The sequence below is a fragment of the Piliocolobus tephrosceles genome, chromosome 8 (genome assembly GCF_002776525.5).
Source record: "Piliocolobus tephrosceles isolate RC106 chromosome 8, ASM277652v3, whole genome shotgun sequence".
NCBI classification, from domain to species: Eukaryota; Metazoa; Chordata; class Mammalia; order Primates; family Cercopithecidae; genus Piliocolobus; species Piliocolobus tephrosceles.
The window spans coordinates 55,756,753-55,762,927 of NC_045441.1; positions in this window are offsets into that span (position 1 = coordinate 55,756,753).

Here is a 6,175-nt window from a genome sequence, read left to right on the forward strand (position 1 = left end):
TAGTTGCAAAACAGAGTTTTGTCAGCCCCTTCGGTATTTGTCAGACCTTCCCTGCTAACATCAAATGAGAGAGGTGATCTCAAAGTTTGGGTCAAAGCCTTTGATTTTCAGATAAGAGATCACATCAACTTTCAGAGAAAATCTCAGATGTCCCTGATATTTCTTTACTATAAAACCTCCTCCAAGGTCTCAATTCCAGAAACGTTTGAATCGCATTTCTGCAAGGTACAAATTAATAGCCCTTACAAAGACTGTCAGAGATTTCATTTTAAAACACTATTAAACGTAGAAGGTGGTAGCCAAATGGGAGAGGTTGTTTGATCCTCTCCCAATTTTCCGCTGCTGCAAAGCAGAGACTCATAGTAAATCATTCTTTGCTGTCGGTTCTCCTGTTTTTTAAGAACAAGAAATCATTTTAGAAGTTTTTCTCTTTTCTTCCTTGCAAGAGCTTTATAACATCGGCACACAGCTTGTGAAACAGAGGAAGAGAACAGAAACCACATTCGGAAGTAATCATCTCACCAGCACTGTAATGGATTATATGTGTTAAAGGGGCCGTGGACTAAATTAGCGTGAGGGTATTTCATAAAAAGTTATGTAAATCTTAAGTGGAGGTAATGCTCTTCTCCTTAAACTTAGGGATGAGGAAACGGTAGGCCCCAAGACCTTGCTACAAAACAGTAGCTTTGCTGCTTCTTGTGCCACCAGATTAAACAGACAATTGGAATGAAACTACCACCTCATATACTCACATAAACTAAGTTTTATTGTCAACCTGGACACACTGAAAAGCATGAGACTAATGGAGCCAAACTTCCCACAGTTGTTCAGTCAATTTGCTATCCTTCTATCTTTTAATTTTTGGTGGGGGAATAGGGAAGAGCAAAGTTGCCTTTTTCTCAGCACCTACTCAGTCTGTAGATAATAGAAAGTTCTTATTCCTTTTAAACTTGCAAATGAGATTCTTTATCTCAGAGGCCCAATCACCACTCCAAAGAGAATATTTTTATTTTCAAGAGATTCTGCTTTTAATTGGCTACTTAGAAAGTCTATTTTAGAAACAGACTTGCTGGAGTTAACTTGTTCTATATGGTTCAAAAAAGAAAAAAATCTACCAAAAGGAAAACAAAATGGACATTAAAATGCTGTTTTCAGGGATAATAATACTTAACAACTTGGGGGGTTGAAGGAAATCGGTCCCCTTTAATATCTCAGTTCGCACTTCGCCCTATTAGCACTAATCGGTCCCCTTTAATATCTCAGTTCGCCCTTCGTCGTGTTAGCACTATGCTAGTCGCATTGTGCTCAGAGGCAATCAGACACTTGCAACGATTGCTTTTTAAGCACCATAGAACTACCTGCAGTAATTTGGTTGTTTTCAACCATTCTCTAAATAAAAATATCCCTTTAACCCAAAGGTTCAGAGTTTATGAGTTTTTTTTTTTTTTTTTTTTTTTTAAGAAACTAAGATACACATTCCCGTGCATTTTTATCACCTTAGGCTAAGAATATAACAGAAGCAAAGACTGAGAAGGAGCTGGAAGAAATTAAGAAGAGTGCTTTCCAACGTTTGGAAATTCCTTGAACAATAATGCACATATAATGTATATGCAATAACTCTGCAGTAAAGGAAAAGACATAAAGAAATGAGGGACTGCATAAAAGCCTGGGCAATTCTATGTTTTAAATAATAAGGTGAAACAGCAAAATGTTTTGTCCTGTGTGGTATCCGTTCAACTGTAATTCTATACTCCACGTGATGTGAAAATCTAAGTTCGAGCAAAGTTGGCCTTCTTTTTTTCTTTAATCCACACTGATATTGTGCCCAGAGAGGGGGCTCTAGCTGTTGAGGGACTGGAAGAACCTCAGGGAGTGAGTGATCGACTCAACATCGAATCCTCTGTGTGCCAAGAGGATCACTTTGACCCTGAAGCCATTGCACATTTTTGCTTTTTCTTGTAAGTAGCGTCTGCCCCCAAGTGGTGAAAGTGAGAGGCTGCTTTTACATCCCAGGACACCTTCCTCTCGCTTCTAGGGCAGCAATTTTTGTAGCGACAGGCTCCCTTTTATCACCATCCTATCTTTGAAGTGCTCTTCGTTCTTCCCTCCCCTCTGTCCTACTTCCCCCTTTTCCTCTTCTCCTTCCTTTCGTCTTCTTTCTGTTTCTTCCCCTCTACTTCTTCCTTCCCCCTTTGCTTTCCTGAGCCCTCCACTGTATTATTCAGTGGCCCAGAGCCCCTGTCTGGGGGAGGATCTGGACTCTAATTTAAGGAATTCAGAAAAAAACAGTTTCAATAAATAATTAGAGAATAATCACTTTAAGGGATAACAACATGACATCGTAGATCCCGAATCAGAAACTGAGAGACCTAGCTTTCACTGGCCCTTGGCTCTGTCCCAGAAATAGGATATGGATATGACATGCTTATATGCAAAGCAAGAAATCTAGGCATAAGCCCAGCTTCATAGGGAACCAGGAAACAGAAAGACAAAATGGGTTCATCTGCCCTCTTTTAAAAAAAAAAAAAAAAAAAGCAATAAAGACACAGAATGCTGATCCCACCGGCTCCCGCTGAGCCACTCCAAATACATGCAGTCTAAGCAATCGAAAACCAATGCTCGTATGGCAATACAGCCTCAAGATAAAGCTCCTTGTTTCCCTCATGGTCCTATTACAGGCAGCCTGTCATCCCTTAAGGCCATCCTGAGCAACCAGTCCACCCTGGACATCATTTTCATCATGTCACATCCCTACCCAGAAATCTTCAAAGGTATATGGCCTTCAAAGTCCAAATACCTTGTACATTATTCAGGATCTCTCTCTCTCTCTCTCTCTCACACACACACACACACACACACACAACCATAGTCTCAACCTATTCAAGTTCTCTATTCCAGCCACATTTCCCTCCTGGGCATCCCCCAATGTCCATCTTTTTCTTGCCTCTGTACTTTTACATGTGCTGATTCCCAGCCCAGAATAGTCTTACTCAAAGCCCACAGCCTTTTGTGGAGCTTATGTCAATCTGGAAGTCCTTGTTTTTCAACACTGAAACTGCATTAGTACACAAAGCAAGATATGTCACCCAGGGAGATGGAAGTTGAGGGCGCTTTCATACTCATATGAAAGCCTCATATCAAGATATAATACACATATTTTAATACAACTGTAATTTACAGAGCTATTAATCTTCCAAGGCAGGAGGTGGGGTGAGGGTAGGGAGGGCAAAGTGTTCATAAACTACCAAGGAAGAGTTCTAGTGGTTTATGCTATTGCCAGAATCCTGAGATGGAATTATGACCCTATAACTCAAAGTTAGCCAGCTCTTTCCATTCTCTAATGGATGCCTTGGAGACATGGCTTCCTGTTCAATTTGCCTGTATACTCTAGATTTCACTCCCTTCCAAATACACCAGGGAGCCTCCTAACCACCTCACGTGACAAGTTGTTTGAGCTATGTCTTTGTTTGGGAAATGCAGAAGGAAAACTCCTTCTCAATCTAAAGATTCTGCATAGGATGGGGGCAGGAAGACCTCTCTTCCATAGCAGCAGATAGAAACCATGAAGCACCCACCCATGGCCTCCAGATCTGGCAAAAATATCCACAGGTAAGGGAAGAACTAAATACCACTTAAGGATTGCCCATCGTTTACCTTCTGGATGCACAACTAATATAGTATTACTCACTGTAATCCATGAACCCTCTGCATCGTAATCACCTGGCATGGTTCTTGGAAATGCTGGTTCCTAGGCTGCACCTCAGACCTATACAATCAGAATCCAGGGGGTAGAACCTCGACATATGGAGGTGTCATTAATAACTGAAGTCATTCTTACCCATTTGAGCATTTGAGCATCTCTTTTTCAGGTATTCATTGTGTTTTTCTTCATTGTGCCGAAGGCAGTACTCCAGACAGGGCCTGCCTCAGACAAAACCACAAAGGGCTAAATGTGTCAAAACTGCTGCTTCGTGAACCCACATCTGCCCTTGGACCTGCTGCTCCCAATCTCTGGCCCTGTGGCTATGTCAGTGCACTCATCCTGATCTGGAGCCCACTGAAAGCCAGCCTGGACTTATCTTGCCCATGCGAGCATGTGTGAGCACCTAGGCCATTCCTTTCACCTTCCTGTCCAACAAATTGATTTCATTTGTGCCTGGTTTTCCCAAGATTTTGCTGTTCATTAGATGATGGTTAATCAATTTAATTTAATGACTAATCCATATTAAAGGGTTAATGTTGGTATTTGTTACTCTTTGGCTGAGTCGAGGGACATATTCTGAGACAGATGAAGAGGGGCTTGGCCTTCTCAATCACACCAGTTAGGTTTATCCTGTCTCTACCATTTGCTAGGAGGTCTCAAATTCTATGCAATTTTTTTCTAAAGTGGATTAATAATCCCCCCACTTATCCCCAAAGAGTGGAGCTTCAAAGCACTCTAGGAACTGAAAAGTAGTAAAGTAGTACATAAGCAAAAGAATTTGTTATTATTCATCTCAAGATCAGCCTGATTTATGGATATTGTGGAAATTGTTTTCCTGATTTTCACTCTCCTGGTAGTAATAAAAAAGTTCTGATGAAGGTCCTTCCAGCCAAGTCTATGTGGAATATATCATTTGATAAGGTGGCCAACGTTCTGGGAGCTGGCCCTGCCTGGGCTCATCCTCTGTGTCCTCTCCAACCTCATGACACTTAGGCTTATACCAGCTGCACCATGTGAATATGGCCTATTGAGAATCACCTAGGGAGTCCTACCCACCACACTGCACAGAAAGGAAATAGCTTCAGAGAGGTGATGGGAGGTACTGGCAGAGATGGAACCAGAACCTGAACCTTCTGACTCAGCACAGGACACTACACTGCCTTGAGGTCACTGTTTCCAATGTATTTTCAGATGTCTTTGGGACATTTTTATGGTTCTTGGGGATATGCCCACCTCATCCGTTTCCATCCCTTGATGTCTCCCATTCTCCTCATCGCCATGCTATGACCAAATTACCCTCTAGATAGTTCTTCTCCTCAGCTTTCACTTTTGATGTTAAGAACATCCTCTAGGAGTGGCACGACACACTCAGACTCTCTGTGAGCAAAACCCACACCCTGTGCTTTGCTGGCCGTTATCTGTGTAAACTGTTCTTTCTCTGGAGTTTCATGCCACACTGACATTTGGCTGCCTACTTGCTGCTGAAAGGCTTACGTGATGGATGAGCGGTTAGACTGCACTAGTCTGCTCTGTACACAGCTACGGCCTCACATGGATGATAGGAAGAGCTGGAAGGATGGGAAGAGATCTTAAAAGTCATGACCAACTCCTCCAAAGAGATAGACAAGAATCCCACATGGAGTGTGTTGCAATATGTTCAAGGAGCTTTTCTAAAATCTATATTTCAAAAAGACTAAGCTCAAGCCTCTGCCCTTTAGGCTACATTAGAACACTGAAATGAGCCCCACAGATGGCCTTTGTACATCAACTCCTGGCATGGTGGGTTTTTTTCAGCCCTAGAATTCCCTTGAACTTTGGAAAATGCTAATTGAAATACAAGGCATATGTTCTTTAGTGTGAGCCAGTGAGAGAAATCTAAGGGCTGGACAATGCTGTCAAATAAATATGATGCACAATAACAGTGGCTGTGTGTAACTGGTAGTGAATTTGAAAACCAAATCTGAGAACATTTGGTGGCTTGATTAATTTGCTTTGCCTATCCGCCATCTGTTGTTGTCTCCAGGAGCTCAGGATGGGGCGCCTGCTTGCTTCTGCTGGCTTAGGCCACCTGGAAACTCTCCTTCTATAGGGAGTGGGGGTGAACTCTGCGGAACGAAAGTCCCCAGCCCTGCTCCTCTGATCCCACTGTGCAGCTGGGAAATCAGGTTTGTAGAAGCAGTTCTTCCCATATGCTTCAGAATTACCTTTACATCTTCTACCTCTGTTTAAAACCAGTGTACATTCATAGTTTCACCTGTTTTATATCTTCCCATGCTAAAAAATTGCAGAGAAAAGTGAGGTCACTTGGTGACAATCAGCCAATTGCTTCTTTTGAGCTGAAATGTAGAATGTCACATTTGAATTGTGCCACCCGCCCCGTCCTTTTTGGCTGAATTAACTCATTCTTTTCAGAGCAAAGCTTTTCTGACACAATTCAGTATCCATAACTGATTAAAAACTCTCAGCAAACTA